At 36.9% G+C, this 16555-nt stretch overlaps 1 long non-coding RNA gene across 2 annotated transcripts; it reads left to right on the top strand.

Annotated features, from left to right (window-relative positions):
* The first annotated feature begins 12941 nt into the window (after positions 1-12941).
* On the top strand, positions 12942-14199 carry LOC125001064. Of its 2 annotated transcripts, XR_007111473.1 has the most exons (4): positions 12942-13001; positions 13168-13290; positions 13574-13675; positions 14143-14199. It is a non-coding gene; the product is annotated as an uncharacterized LOC125001064 (long non-coding RNA). The 2 variants fall into 2 exon arrangements; XR_007111472.1 differs by lacking the exon at positions 14143-14199 and having other exon boundaries at positions 13574-14067.
* Positions 14200-16555: the final 2356 nt, after the last annotated feature.

Below are 16555 nucleotides of genomic sequence, written 5' to 3'. Positions count from 1 at the left end.
TGAAAATTGATAAACAGTCGAATACATTAGAAAACAACAAAACACAAAATTCCAAAATCCATGCAGCATGTTTCTTTGATGTTGTTGACTTTGAATTTTTGTCTAAATTTGTTGTGTCAAACCAAACAATAAAAACAAAAATTAAATAAAAAAATTACCCCCTTTTAAATAATAAATTTTACATAAAAAAAATACCTAAATATATTTTCATAAATACTATTTATTTCTTGGTGCACATCAAAGTGTTATTGAAAATGGGGGGGGGCTGTCCACACTGAGTCCCACGGATAGACTCACATGCCTTTTCACAGCACCCGGGGTGGGCTGATTTGAAATAGGCAAAAAACCCGGCAGGCTGGGCCGAGGCACTTGCTGATGTGGCAGAAAGTAACAGTGTCATTTCAGGATATTTCCCTTTTTGAAAGTGGACCCTGTTTTAAAACCCTTGTTGCATTTAGCAGGGTTTACCCCAGCTAAAGCGTCCCCCCTTCAGATTTTTTTTGGGGGAAGGCTAAAATTGTTTTGCTGTGTCGGGTCTGCCCCCACGGCTCCACCTCCCCTTTTTTAAAAAGGAAATTTAAAATGTTGGACAAAACTCACGGGAAATTTCTCAAACCCAAATTTTTCCTCCCTTTTACCCTTTGCGGGAAAACGCCCGGGTTTGTGCATACAGGATGATTAGTGACGTTGAAAAATTATTTACTTTCATATTTGCTTTGCATACAGTAAAATTTTAATGGGTAATGGAGTTTTTGGAGCCCGGGTCCAGGAAACTTTTTTGGTTTGTAGTTTTATCACATCTTCTCAGCTTTACAAAGAAAAACAGTATATTCACTTTTTTTTTTTTTCGTGTGGACACCCCCCCTCATCTGGAAGAATTTTTGGGGTTTGCAGTGAATTTGGTGCACCCAAAAAAATTTAAATAAATGGAAAAAATACAGAAAAAAATTTCCCATTTGGGTTTCATTTATTTAGGTTTTTAAATTTTTATTTATATTTAGATATATATTTGGGTTTTTAAATTTATTGAATTATTTACTTTTTATTGGTAGAATTGGCCCTGTCCCCCCAAAAAACAAGGACAAAGTCACTTCCTCATTTTAGAAACGTTCTTTGATTGGGAAAGTAGAAATGTTGATCTAAAACTTTAAAAACCCTTGAACACATCTGATTGTTTTTCAGTGATTTTTTAACCCCTTTTTTTCTTTATTCAGATTGATTCTGCAGTTTGTAGGGGTTTCAGCTTTTGATTCTTGGTCTCAGCTCTGAGTCCAACCCCTCCCCATCTAAAATTTTTGGGAAACCTGAGTTAAAAACAACCTAAAAGGGATCCAGATTGGAAGCAGCTTTTTGGGATTTTGAGGGGGAGCCCAGACTGTAGATGGGACTCTGTGGTGAGGGGGGGGGGTTGGTGTCTTTTAAAATTCTTCTTTCAGTTTTTTGAAACCGGGAAACAGAATTTTAAAGTGTTTCCTGGAAACCCGGTGCTTTTTTCCCCTTTAAAGAGAGGCTGTCAGAGGAGAAGGAAAGGGAAACGGGACTGGACAAAAAGCCCGGGAGACAACAGTCAGACAATCAGATCATCCGGGAAGCTTGTTGTGTTGTTGTATTTTTTTAAAGGAAAAAAATGGGGGATTCCAGCTGACTGCCTGAAAATTTCCACAAAAACCATATTCCCATTTTAATTTAACCATGTGGTCCTTTCTACAGAGCAAAACCTCTGCTGAGGTCCAGTATCACTTTTGTATCTCTGTCATTAGTTTCATTTAGATATTTCAATGTTTCTTAGTAAACTGATGCTTCAGGGAAAAACCTTTGGTTTTTTACAAAAACACTCAGCTCTTTATTGAAGTGGAACAGCTGGAAACCTTTATAAAGTGTTTGGGCAGTAAAGAAGGTTGTTTACTCTCAAAGTTTATTTCCTCTGTGGACTTGGAAAAAATGTGCAGGGAAAAAGACTTGATGCTAAAGTTTTTGAGGGGCTGTTTACTTCAGCTCCAACACGTTAACATTTAAGCTGAAGGGAAACTGGTGAGCTCCACGTTTCTCTGAACGGACTGGGAAATCCCTTTCGGTCTTTTTTACTGGATGTTTCTTTAAAACACTGACAGCACCTGATGAAAAGAGTCTCTGGAAAAACTAAATCATTCCTCTCTTTTTTCTTTTCTTTTATAGGTGGAAAAAGAAAAGGTTTAAAAAGGACGGGATGTGAGCTGAGGGGAATGACTGAATTTCCCGATGTTTAAAAGGGTTTAAAACCCGGCAGCTTTTCCTTGTGTGTTTGAGAGACTCTGACTGGTCCATGTTAATGGGGGGGTGGAGTCAAGAGGAGAGCTTCATCCAAAATGTTTCTCCCTTTTAACTTTTCAACAGAGCTGCAATCAATCTATTTTAACGGGAAACCCAAAAAATAAAGTCCAACTCCTCTTGAATTTTCAATCTAGATGGAGCCAAAAACTCCCCTAAAAAACCTTTTTTTGGGGTTAGGGGGGAATAAAAATTTTTTATTTTGTTTTAAATTAAAAGTATACGGGTGTTTTAACAAATTTTGCAAATTCGCTTTAAAAAAGTTCTTTTTACTTAGAACGGTTTTTTTTTGTGTATTTTTTTTACTTTTTTGGGGCAGGGGTAACCCTTGAAAAAAAACCACATAAAAAAAAAACAAATTTAAAAAATTTTTAAGAGTACAGTGTGGTTTTTGGATGCACAATTTTTTTTTTAGGGCATTTTTAATTGTAAATTTAAAAACAGCCATATGCTATAAAAAGGTAATGCTGATGCTGTGTTGGTTTAAAATAAATTTATGGGAAAAATTTTTCAAATTTTTTGAGTGTATTAGTAAAACGGTTTTTAAATACTTTAGTTTGAAAAAAAACTTGAATAATGTATTAAAGAAATCAGGTTTTTGCATTTTTTGTGTTAAATTTAAAAGTTTGTTTGGAAAATAGAGGATTTTTTGGGGGTTTTTTTTGTGATTTAGAGGTAAATAAAATAAAAAAAGTTCGTTTTGTGCCCAAGGGGTTACGTAATGAAGCACTGTACGCTTCGCAGGGGGCGTGGCCGCGGCTGTTTTTACGCGGCTTCATCCCCGAGAAAAGAGGGCCCTGAGCGAAACCCGGGCGACGTCTCCCACAATAGTTGTGTTTTTGGTCAAAAAGCGGATATTTTGTGACAGTTTTCGCAGCCCGGCCGGGGGAGTTTTGGTTTTTTCATTTTAAAGTAGTTTAAAATGAGGGACACTGTTTGCGGGGTCCTTTGGGGAAAAAACTGCTGCTGCTATTATGAATTAATCAGGGAAAATTTTCCCGCAAAAAATTTTTTTGTGTGTCCCCGTTTTTCGCGTTCCCCGGGGTTTATACTATGTCAATTATCCGGTTTCCCCCACTCATCCCGGTCCCTTCACAGTGTCATTTTTAAGAGCGGGGGGTAGTTATTTGGGGATATATTTCACATATTTCTGTGTATTTTTACGTCGGGTGGATGCCCCAATGTGGTCCTCACAGCTCGGGTGCGTCGGGTTTTTTTGTTGTGTGGGGTCTGGGTGTGTGTCTGTGGTTTTTGAGGTTTTTTCTGTGCCCGCACAAAAGGGCAGCTGGCATGGGTTTCAAAGGGGCTGGGGGGCTTTTTTTAGGAGGATGTTTGGAAAAAGAGGCCTTCGCTCTTTACTGGTGAGCCCCAAAATCCAAATTTTAAAAATTGTATTTTATCAGCTGGTCTGAGTTGGGGGTGGTTGGGGGTACACGGTGCAAGGGAGATGATGACAAACTTTAAACTAGACAACCTGTTTAAAAACCCCTAAATTCTGATGGATCACGGGTTTTAGGATTCACTTTAAATTTTTTGTTCAAAAAAAGCGGGGGCGGGTTTTTCCCCCCTGAGCCAATTTAAAATTTTTGGGGAAATTTAACCTTAATTTGTTTTAAAAGCTTGTTTTGGGGTTTTTAAAAAATTTAAATCATCCTTTAAAAAAGGAATGTGTACTTTTTTTTGTTGTTTTTAGTCCCCGTACTTTCCCAGAAAAAAACCCTTTCTCTGTCCCAGTTCCAAAACAAATCTCCGTTTGTCACCCCCTTTTTGTCGCAATGATCCAAAAATCGTCCGGGGCCGAAAAGTTTCAAATTTTTGTGCAGAAAACCAACACTTTTCCAGGGAGTTTTTAAACCGGGGGGAAAAGGGAAAAAAACATTTTCCCCAAAAATTTCAAAAAAAGGGGGGAAAAATTTAGTTGATGAGAAAGAAAAGTAGCAGATATTTAAAATTTTAAAAAATTGGGATGTTGATTTAGGCCTTGTTTTAGTTGTTAATCTCCTTCAGCTGAATACGTTTAGAGTGAGAGATGAAGCACTAAAAACATCTTTTCCCCTGTTCTTTTTTTCTTTCCCCCCCAGTTTTTGGCCCTTTTTTCTTAAAAAGGAAAGGGGGTTTTTGAGTGAGAGAGGATGAAACTTGGGGTCCTTTTTTTATCCAAAAGGGTTTAATCAGCGCAGCTTGTGTGTAGAGAGACCCCTGGGAAAGGACCTTGTTTTTGGGGGTGGGAAGTCAAAAGGGGCTTTCCTTTCCCCTGTTTTCTATGTCAGACCAAATGGTGTAGTCTATTTTGATCGCAGGTAAACGCCGTATATCCCCTAGAAAAGCTCCCGAATGTGGTTTTTAACAGCTGAAAAAAAACCCCAACGAATTATCAGCCTTGGGTTTTGTGACATAACTTCAAAAATTCCCGTTCATAAATGGACCTTCCTGTGTTACCAAAACGGTTTTACTTTTGAACCATGGGGGCCTTTCCCTCAAGCGTGGGCGTGGCCCGGTTAAATACTAAGGGGCAAATTTTAAATTGTGCGGCGGGAAAAGAGGGCGCAACTTGAACTGGTCCAACGCTCGTCAGTGGGAAGGAATGTGGGGAAAAAACAAAAGAGAAGAAAAAAAAAGGAAACCCCGTGAAAATCTTTGAGATGGTAGGGAAGGAGAGCTGGGTGACGCTTTTCGTCCTTCCTGGTAAGTGGGTACTTTATGTATGTTTTGAATAATAGTCAACCCCTATTTGGAAAAAGGCTGATTGGCTCATTGAATTTTTTCTAAAATGTCACTGGGGTTTGGTTGAAATCAAAGGAAACTGCTGCTGCTGCTTTCTCTGTGTGTGTGTTTGTGTAGATGAGAAATGGTTTGGGAAGCCTTTTGGAGGAGAGGGCAGGAGAGGGGAAAATTTTAAAAAAAGGCCTCCTTGGGTTTTGAGCGGAGGGAAAAGGGAAAATTTGGGAAAAAATTTGACGACATTTTTTGTGCTTTGAAAAAAGTTTAAATTTTTACAAAAATTTAAAGCTGTGTTCACTTTTTTAAAAGTAGTTTTATTCCCGAAAGTTGTTTAAAAAAAATGAAAAGAAATTTATTGTGTTTATTAATTAAGGCCCCAAAAATTTACCCTTAAAAAAGATTTTGTGTTGGATATAGTTGGTTTTTCCCCTTTTTTCTAGTTTTCGGCCCTTTTTCCTCCCTGGGAAAGATTTTAAACAGTTTATTAATGTTGGGGTTCTTTTTCAGCAGGTCCCTTTAAATTCTAAATATAGTACAAAAAAAGGGCAATTAAAGGATCATAAATTTCATTAATTTTTGTTGTTGTTTACCTCCCCGGTTGGGTATCTGCACTGCAAAAAAAAATCCCCCTGGCGTCCCCAAAAAGGAAAGGGGAGTCTACATCTGAGGAGTGGGTGTCCTTTAAAAACCGTCCCCAGACACAAACCAAAAAAAAGCTCTAGGCCCTTTTTTTTTTTTTCAATTTTTGTCTTGTTACTGTTGTTAGTGGTTAATTAAAATCCAGCGTTCATGTCCCTTATACATTTGTGTTGTTCCCAAAACATTTTAAATTTAGATAAGGGGCATACCCGTCTTTCATGACCTCAGTTATGTGTGGATCCGCTTTATGCATTAATGAGCCTGGTTTTTTTTGGTGGGGCCCTTTTGGAGCGTGTGGGTTGGGAGGGGGGCCCCCGCAGGACGATTTTTGCCCCCAAAGGGGGGGGGTTTTACGAGGCTGGGAGGGGAAACAATTTAGAAATTTACCCACTAGAATTAAACTAGACTTCACCACTGTTTAAGACCATCAACAGAACTGCAAACCCAAACTATTTTTAAAAAGGGTTTTGTGTAAAAATTTCCGGCTAAACAAACCTTCCTTTTGGGTTTTGGGGTTTTTAATCATGGTGAATCATTTTTGATCCAAAAGAAGTGAAAAATAATGACTCCCCTCTAATTACGGTTCTGCCCAAAATTTAGTATGTTTTTAAACCTCTAGTGGCCACAAAATGTTAAATTCAGTGCTTTTTGTTTAAAAAGGGTTTCACTTCCGGGGTTTCAAAAAATACAAAAAATTTATTATTTTCTTACAGAATTTTCATCTATGTAAAAACGGGGGGGAAAAGTAAAAATTTTTGTTTCCCAAAAATCTAATTTTTCATAATTTATTATGTGATTTAAAAAACCCTTTTTTACTTTATTTAAGTGACCTTGGAAAAAAGCGAGTACGTTTAGCCGAGCTAGCCGAAAAGCAAAAGGGGACTTCCCCTTTATCCCCTGACGTATTTTCTTTTATTTTTTTTCAAAAAAGCTGCCAAATTTATTTTAAAAAACATTTTAAAAAATAATTCTCGCCCAGTATCAAATTTTCTCTTTTATTTCATTGATTTCTTTAAAATAAAGCATTTTATGGCATATGGCAGATTAAATTTGCTAAACGGCCCAAAAAATAAACAGAAAAAGTGCTGCAGCTTTTGTTTTTGGGGCCATATAAAATGCGAACTACACGGGGGGAATGCGATTGTTCATGTAGCTGTGTTAATCCCAGTGGTCATTCATGTGAAATAAAATGTTGAATAGAGCAGACACAGAAAATCCGCTGTAATTAGCCCAGCTAACCTTTGCCTAGCCTGTTTGTCACTCGGCTCTGGGGTTTTTTTGATGTGGACTCACCACAGACAAACGAGTGTCGCTGCCTCTAGGGGGACAGAAAATGGGCATTTTCAGTTGAAGGGTTGCGTTTTTTAAAAGTACATACGAAATTTGTACTTCCATTTAAAAAAATAAAAATAAAAAAACGAAAATTTAATGCTTAAAAAGGGGTTTGGACATTAAAATATTCACATTTAAAAAAAAAAGGAACCTTTTTGAAATGAAACTCTTGGAAAAAGGAGTTTTTTTTTACATTACATGTAAAAATTTTTTAAAATTTTAAAAATTTTGTTTTAAATAGAAAAAATATTTCATTTTGAAAAACCCGGGGCAAAAAAAGTATTTGGGAAAAAATTTTTTTTTATTAAATATAAATTTTTTATTATAAAAAACTTTAAACATACTTAAAGGACGGGTTTTATTGTTTTTACATTTGTGTGTGTAATTTCTTTCTTTTTTTTTTTGGTTTATTAAAAGTTCATTTTCTGCAGATTGGGGTTATTGAACAAGGAGACCAAAAAGCTTTGAGCATCCCCGGGTGTAGAGGGTTTAGGACGTTAAAAAAAATAAAGTTTAAAAATTAAAACCCGGGGGGTTTTGGAAAATTTTTAAAAGCAAAAAAAATTAAATTTTTGCTCTCTTTTTTCATTTTTTAAAAAAACAAAAGTAACAATATTCTCAGGGGTTTTGGGCTTGGTTTTGTTGTTAAAAGAAAAGGGCATATTTATAATTTTTAATTGGGTGTTGGGGCCCAATGCGTGGGGTTTTTAAACAGTGGGGAAATAATATATGTTTTTTGTTTTACTTCATTTTTTAAATGGGAGATTTATCCAGGGGTTTGGGGCCTGGAGACACAGTGTTGTTGTTGAATGTTTGCTCTTTTGGGGAAAACTCCCGCAACATTTCTAAAGTTCGGGGAAATTTTAACAATTATGACCCTGGGCAATTTAAAACTATCAAAGATATTTAAATTTTCCCTTGTTGGCCCTTTTTTTTTTTAGCATTTTATTTTCCCTGTCAAGTTTCTCTTAGCCACCGCCTATAATTAGGAAATTATAAATTTAAAATTTTTCCTTGTAGGGATTATCAATTTCTTTTGTTGGATTTTTTTTATTAAAAATTTTTAAAAGCCCTGGGAAAATTTAAAATTTTAGGTGAAAAAGGGTGGGAATTTAAAATTTTAAATTTTGGGAAGGGGTAAAAAAATAAAATGATATATGATAATTGTGGGGTTGGTTTTAGGGTTGTTTTTTTCCACGCCCCCCGGTGGCCAAAGTTTTTTTAAATTTTCAACCCAAGTTCTGGAAAATTTGTTTTTCACCCGAATTTTGGGGTCAATAAAATGTATAGAAAAGAAATGAATATTTTAAAAATTTTACCCAAAACCCTTAACGGGTCAGACCTAAGCTTTTAATTAAATTTTTTCTTTACGATTAGTTAGATTAGTCCACGAAAAACAAATCTATAACCAGTTAATGTCCAAAAACGACCGTAGTTAAAAGTTTTTTGGCCCCCCCTTTTTGGCCGTTTAAAATGTAAATTTCAGCCCAAACTATTGTTGAAACTAACATTTGTCCCCATTTTTTTACTGGCAGTGTTTTCTTTTAAAAAAAGGGGGCCCGTTTTTTCAAAAACCCCAGGAAACAAAATAATTTTAGCACATAATTTAAAAAATTTATTTTATTTCATGATTTTTTTGCGGTTTTTTGGCGATATTGTTTAATTTGATTGGGAGCGGGGCTTAAATTTTCCGATCCCGGGAAAATTTTAAGTAGCACAAATTGGGTTTTCAGCTTCAGTTTACTGGAAAAGGGCTTGTTATAAAAAAAAGAAAAATATAAATAAAAAAAAAGGCGAAACTATGAGAGGGGAAAGCCATTCGCATTTTTAAAGTTGTGGAAAAGCATTAAACCGATGGGTCTTTTTTGTGAAAAGAAGAAGGGGTTTTAAAACGAGCAGAAACAGAAATTCCCCTGTTAAATTTGCACCAGCTAACCTAGCCTAGCCTGTGGGGTCTGGCCCCTATCCCTGTCAATGGGGCTCAAATACAGACAACGAGTGTTGCTGCCCCCAGTGGACAGAAACTGTCAAATTTCACGTGAAGTTTTAAATTACTTAAAAATTTCCCTACATTTCAAATTTTAAAAATTTAAAAAAAAAAGATTTTTAAAATTTGAAAAAAAATTGCAGAACTATGAATCAATTTTAGAAAGGGCTTTGGAAATAAATTTTTTATTAAATTTTTAATTTTTTTTTTTTTACATTACCCGTGCCATAAAGTTGGTGGGGTTTTTTTTGTTTTGTGTGTTTTTCTTTAAAATATAATGCTTTTTTATCTGTCAGTTGTATATTGTAAAAGAAGCCTTTTTTTAATTTTGAATTTAATGTTTAGTCAGTCAAGAACTTTGTCCCTTTTTTAAATTATAAAATTTACTGAGTTTTTGCAGGTTGTCAGAGAAACAAGGGTGGGTTTTTTATTGTCTCGCTTGAAGTCCAACCCCCTCCCTCTGGGGAAACTTTTGGGCCTGAGTTTAAAAAAAACAAAAATGAAAAATTCAGGAGTGAAGCAGTTTTTGGGTCTTGTGGAAAAGGGCCAGACTGTAGATGTGGGGAGCCGTATGTTAAAGTCAGGCCCTCTTGTGGCCGTAAAGTGTAACTACAGCCAAGCTAGTAGTAGAGCTAACCATCGTCCCCATTGATACTGGCAGTGTTTTCTTTAAAATAAGGGGCCAGTTTTCAACACACAGATCAAAACAATTCACGCACATCATCAAATATCTCTTTTATTTCACTGATTATTTTGCGTTTCTGTCGATATTGTTTAGGTTGATGGTAGCGGATTCAATTTACCAATCGGGAACATGTAACTCGCACAAGTGCTACAGCTTCAGTTTACTGTAAGATTTATCATATAAAATAGAAAAATAGAAGAAATAAAATAATAATAATAATAATAATAATAATAATAATAATAATAATAATAATAATAACAATAATAATAATAATAATGGGATTCGCCATCAGACCACAGATCTAATTAATTATTCTTCACAGATGTATCGCTCACTAAAAAACACATTTCTGCCTAAGTCTGTCCTCTTTGTGGTGTAAAGTCAGACAAACTTCATATACCTTCCACTTCCGGTCAAAAGAAATGTCAAAAATAAAATATCTATTGGCACTGGCAATGTTTTCTTTATTATTATTATCATTTAAAAAAATAAATAAATAAGCGGCCCAGCTTTTAAACACATATTTTTTATGTATTTTTTATTCATTTATTTTTGACGCTGTAAATAAATAAAATTGAACTGAATGAAACTTAGTCATTCAGGAAGATCAGCTGTGATTATCTGGTCTCAGCTCTGAAGTCCAACCCCTCCCATCTGAAACATCTGGACCTGAGTCAAAACTACCTGCAGGATCCAGATGTAAAGCAGCTTCTTGATCTTGTGAAGAGTCCAGACTGTAGACTGGAGACTCTGAGGTGAGTGGAGGGTTGGAGTCAGTTCATTCTTAACACACATAATACCACTCCTAACAAAATGAAGACACAAAGGAATCTCATAAACCTGCCAGCATCAACAGTCCTTTCTGAAACGTACAGGTAAAGGGGATTTGTACATTTTATATATTTTATTCTATATTGAAGCTGTGATTTGTTGGCCTGTGCGTCCATGAACTTTAAAAGTTGTCAGGAAAATGCACTAAACATGTTTATATATATATTCAAATAATTAACTGAGCTGGATACATGTTATTTTTTTTTTTATGGAGAATCATATTCTGAAAGTGACCAACATTTACAGGTGTGAGAATAAATATAGTGCATTCAAAATATGAAAATCTTTGATATTTCCTTTGGTACAAACTCCAATAAAAATATGGAAACAAACAACTCAGCCATTGTCATTGACAACACTGCAGTAAATGTGGATGTGAGTATTATTGGATGTGGACAGTTGTAGTTACCGACAGTGACCACTAGAGGCCAGTGATCGTGATAGTTTCTGGATTCATCTGTTCCTAATATATTTTTATAAATATATATTTATATATTATGTATTATTTATTTACTTTAACAATAACACAACACTATAGTAATTTGAACACACTGATGCAGAAGATCATACACATGAAAGAAATAAGAGAAAGTTATTTCAATCTGACATTAACAGTAGTTAAATAAATCGATAACAAATATGACCGTCATTTTATTTTGAAAAAATCTTCCCCTGTGCCGTCACAGTTAAAACCCCGCCTACTTCCTAAAAGTAACTCATGTGTTCAGTGTTCAGGTTGGAGTCTTTTTCATCTCTCTGGTTAAATAAACTGTAAGTTTGATTTGTTTAAAGCTTTAACTTTGTCTTCAGTAACTGATGTTCACTTCTTATTTCATTATTAAGTTTGTGTCACTCTGTTTGAAGATCAGTCTACATTATTATCAGATAAATGAAGTTACTTTCACTTTCACCACACACGTGTCACAGATCTTTTTCTCTGTGTAAACTCCGTCTAAAGGTCAAGTCAGTAGTTTATAATGTTTAACTCTTTGAGACCAGCTTAATTACAACAGAAATACTTTAGAAATAGTTCACGTTAATTGAGACGGAGGTAAAAGGAGGCAGCTTTAAATCTATCATTCTGTGTCTATGAGCGAGCACGCTGTGTCTCGGGAGCGCGCTTTAATTCAGGGGAACGGACGTCACTCCGCTTCAGTTTGATCTAGTTTAGATGATTTATTCGTCTTAATAACAACGTGTTTCCTCCGATAATATTTCTGAAAAATCTTCTTTATATTCGTCAGGATATTATTTGACCTGATCTGAAGTATTTTCTAAATGAAACGTGATGTTTTGAATTTATTTCTACAATATGACACAGAAAGATTTTTACACAGTATTTTAATATGACCGAAATATTCTATTAAATATTAAAATACTAAACTAAACATTACAGATGAAGGTAGTTAACATCAGTTTATCATTCAGAGAGCGTTCAGGGGAAATGGGACATTTATGTTGATTTTCTTGCTGTTCACAGTTTCAGCACTAAATCCCGTCAGTGACCTGTTTGATCTGGAGTCAGTCACTGAATATTTATGAATGAAAGGCATCGTAATGTGTTTTTCAGCTGCACATTGATGCAGATTGTCTTTTCCTACGACACAGAAACGATTAGACGAGTGTTTCCAGAAGGCGTCAATGAATATTTTCTGTTTATGTGATTATAAATGTTTCTGGGTTCAGATCATTTTAAAACTCTTATTATCACCTGTGTTCATCTTATAATTCATGATATAATGTCTCTGTCATCTTTTTGTTTTCTTTTAAATGAAATAAACCATTATTAGTGTAACTCCGTCATCCGTCACCTAATGCGCCTCTTGAGTCAGGTCATAACTGATATTATTTTTTTGTAAATGTCGTCATCTGCAGGTTGTGACCAGAATATTCTGTTAAAAATGAAAATGCTAAAGAAGAACACATCAACAGAGGATGAACAGATGAACTTCTCTGAATTTATAATTCAAAGTGTTGAGACGTTTTTGTCATTTTTGTGTGGAGAGGGAATTGTTTGATTTGTTTCAGGACTGGTTTAATAAACTATGAGTTTAGTTTCAAACTTTAACTTTGTGTTCAATAACTTTACTCTTTGTTTCTGCTCTTTAATGTTTGTAGATGAAGGTTCAGTCTGTGTTTAACTGCTTTTCACTTCTGCAGCTTCATGACTCAGTTTACTGGACTGATCGTAGAAAAACAACAACTGATAGTAAAAGACAGAAAGTGGACTCATAAGAACAGCATCTGATATGAGCCAGAAAATAAGAACCTGTCACTGGAGGAGCAGCTGATGTTTTTACAGCAGAAATGATGTCAAGGATTTGATGTTCAGGTGAATGATTTGTGTTTCCTCTGCAGGTGAAGGTAGAAAGTGTGTGTGAGCTGATGTGAATCCAGCAGCATGGATCAGTGTGAGGACAGAGAGGAGGGAGTCCCTCCCTCTAAAACCACTCTGAGTGGAGAACAGCATTTTAAACAACAACATTTATCTGAGAAAAGGTAAGATAATGTTACAAGAAGTACAGAAGTCAGTGAGCGCCCCTTGTGTTCAGTCAGGTTTTCAGCTGGTCTCAGTGGTCCAGTTGGTCCACAGTGATCTGCTCTTTCTAGTTTTTATAGCAGCTTCAGTAACTGTGAGGTAATGTTTTTCATGTTTGTCTCCTAGGAGTCATCAGAGAGAAGAACCTGACGACTTCAAACCTGAACCCAGCTGTGTGTCTATGAAGAGTGATCGATCAAAAGATGTCGTCATTAACTTTAAAAGACAAGAACCCTCAACTGTGAAGAAGTAAGTTATGAATTAATTTAAAATTAACATCATGGTCAGATGTACTTCTGAGTAAATCCTGCTACTATAGAGCCACAATACGTCTCTCCTGAACTAACTGTGGAAAATTCATGTTGTCATCATCGACTGGTAAAACAAGCAGCACCTTTAGACTAGGTTACTGTGTGATGTCAGAGGCTTTCTGGGTTTATGTATGTGATAATATTCCTGTTGGACTTTAAGTTAAGTTTCATCTGTTGATTGTTTAAATCTGATAAACTGAGGATTTCTCTCCATCTACCAGGAAACAACAGAAACCAGACTCACAACAACCAGAACGTGAACCCAGCTCTATGAAGAGAGATTGGTTGTTTAACTTTAAAAGGAAATTATCTCCTTTAAAGAAGTAAGAAATTCATTAATTTACAAAGTCGCTGATTTGGGTGAAGTGATACAATAATAGCTGTTTGGAAAATTCGATGACTGAGACATGTGGACTTTCTGTGATTCTCAGTCATCAGGTTTAGAATTGATCAGTGGTTTCACCTCTTTATTAATGTCACAGTAGAGATTATTTATTTATGACCCAACACACAATCATTAACTCTTCATGTTTGAGAGGAAAAACACACATTTATTACAGATGGTGGAGACAATAATGTGAACTAATTGTTGAAGATTCATTCACAGAGTGAAGCAGCATCAAACACAGCTGGACTCCATATTTAAGGTCTGTACATGGACAACAACTACTTTCCATCATCTCCATGCTGCTCTTTGTAGACCAGTGGACTGTCAGTCTGTCCAACATGGATCTGATGTTTGTCTCCATGATTTCAGTCTGGTTCTCATTCAGAGAGTTTTCTGTTCCAGCTGCTGGAGGACAACATTGTCACTTTTGTGAAGAAGGAGCTGAAGAAGATTCAGAGGGATCTGAGTCCAGATTACCCAGAAAGCTTAGAGAGTCAGAGGGAGGATGAGGAGGTGTTGGAGGGTGAGGATGAAGAGCAGAGGAGGAGCAGCAGAGACGCATTTGTGAAGATCACACTGAACTTCCTGAGGAGAATGAAGCAGGAGGAGCTGGCTGATCGTCTGGAGAGAAGTAAGAGGATTTCTATGAACATTGAAGCTGATGAATGAATTAAACATTTACTAATGTCTCAAGAGATGGAGCAGGATACAATATATTCCCTCATTCTTTCAGGGAATTAAATGTTGGAAATGTATTCATTAATTTATTTGTTGTTTGTTCCTTCAGAACGTTTTGCACCAGTTTGTCGACGTGAACTTAAATCTAGTCTGAAGGAGAAGTTCCAGTGTGTGTTTGAGGGGATTGCTAAAGCAGGAAACTCAACTCTTCTGAATGAGATCTACACAGAGCTCTACATCACAGAGGGAGAGACTGCAGACGTCAATGATGAACATGAGGTCAGACAGATTGAATCAGCATCCAGGAAACTACACAGACCAGAAACAACCATCAGACCAGGAGACATCTTTAAAGCCTCACCTGGAAGACATGGACCAATCAGAAGAGTGATGACAAAGGGAGTGGCTGGCATTGGGGAAAACAGTCTTAACACAGAAGTTCACTCTGGACTGGGCTGAAGACAAAGCCAACCAGGACATCCACTTCACATTTCCATTGACTTTCAGAGAGCTGAATGTGTTGAAAGATAGAAAGTTCAGCTTGGTGGAACTTGTTCATCACTTCTTCACTGAAACCAAAGAAGCAGGAATCTGCAGGTTTGAAGACTTCCAGGTTGTGTTCATCTTTGACGGTCTGGATGAGTGTCGACTTCCTCTGGACTTCCACAACACTGAGATCCTCACTGATGTTACAGAGTCCACCTCAGTGGATGTGCTGCTGACAAACCTCATCAGGGGGAAACTGCTTCCCTCTGCTCACCTCTGGATAACCACACGACCTGCAGCAGCCAATCAGATCCCTCCTGAGTGTGTTGACATGGTGACAGAGGTCAGAGGGTTCACTGACCCCCAGAAGGAGGAGTACTTCAGGAAGAGGTTCAGAGATGAGGAGCAGGCCAGCAGCATCATCTCCCACATCAAGACATCACAAAGCCTCCACATCATGTGTCACATCCCAGTCTTCTGCTGGATCTCTGCTACAGTTCTGGAGGATGTGTTGAAAACCAGAGAGAGAGGAGAGCTGCCCAAGACCCTGACTGAGATGTACATCCACTTCCTGGTGGTTCAGACCAAAGTGAAGAAGGTCAAGTATGATGGAGGATCTGAGACAGATCCACTCTGGAGTCCAGAGACTAGGAAGATGATTGAGTCTCTGGGAAAACTGTCTTTTGATCAGCTGCTGAAAGGAAACCTGATCTTCTATGAATCAGACCTGACAGAGTGTGGCATCGATATCAGAGCAGCCTCAGTGTACTCAGGAGTGTTGACACAGATCTTTAAAGAGGAGAGAGGACTGTACCAGGACAAGGTGTTCTGCTTCGTCCATCTGAGTGTTCAGGAGTTTCTGGCTGCAGTCTACATGATCCACTGTTACACCAACAGGAAGACAGAGGTGCTGGAGGACTTCCTGGGACAAAACTACAATGACTCAACTCTGGATGTCTTCCTGAACAGAGTCATGGAGAAATCTCTGCAGAGTAAAAATGGTCACCTGGACCTGATGGTTCGCTTCCTTCATGGCGTCTGTCTGCAGTCCAACCAGAGACTGTTAAGAGGTCTGCTGGGTCAGACAGAGATCAGTCCAGAAATCATCCAGCGAGTCATCAACAACCTGAAGAAGATGAACATGTCCAACATTTCTCCTGACAGAAGCATCAACATCTTCCACTGTCTGATGGAGATGAACGACCTCTCAGTTCATCAGGAGATCCAAGAGTTCCTGAAGTCAGAGAACAGATTAGAGAAGAAACTCTCTGAGATCCACTGCTCAGCTCTGGCCTACATGCTGCAGATGTTAGAGGAGGTTCTGGATGAGTTGAACCTGAACATGTTCTACACTTCATGGGAGGGACGACAGAGACTGATTCCAGCTGTGAGGAACTGCAGAAAGTTTCAGTGAGTCCAGATGTGATTAATATTATAAATCAGTTTAGATTAGTTTAGTTCTTTAAATGTTCACACTATTAATTTTTCACTCTATGAAACAGTGTTTAACTTGTTTACATTACATGTCAGTTGTATTTTGTTACAGGTGTATTTTAATAATCTTTATTTTTGACATTTTTTACTTCTGTTTATCTTCCATCATTCATAAATACAGTGCAGTAGTTTGTCTATAGAATAATATATGTAATTA

The sequence above is a fragment of the Mugil cephalus genome, chromosome 23 (genome assembly GCF_022458985.1).
Source record: "Mugil cephalus isolate CIBA_MC_2020 chromosome 23, CIBA_Mcephalus_1.1, whole genome shotgun sequence".
Classification (NCBI taxonomy): domain Eukaryota; kingdom Metazoa; phylum Chordata; class Actinopteri; order Mugiliformes; family Mugilidae; genus Mugil; species Mugil cephalus.
Note: the sequence above shows the minus strand (reverse complement) of the source record. Positions and strands in the feature narration are given on the sequence as shown.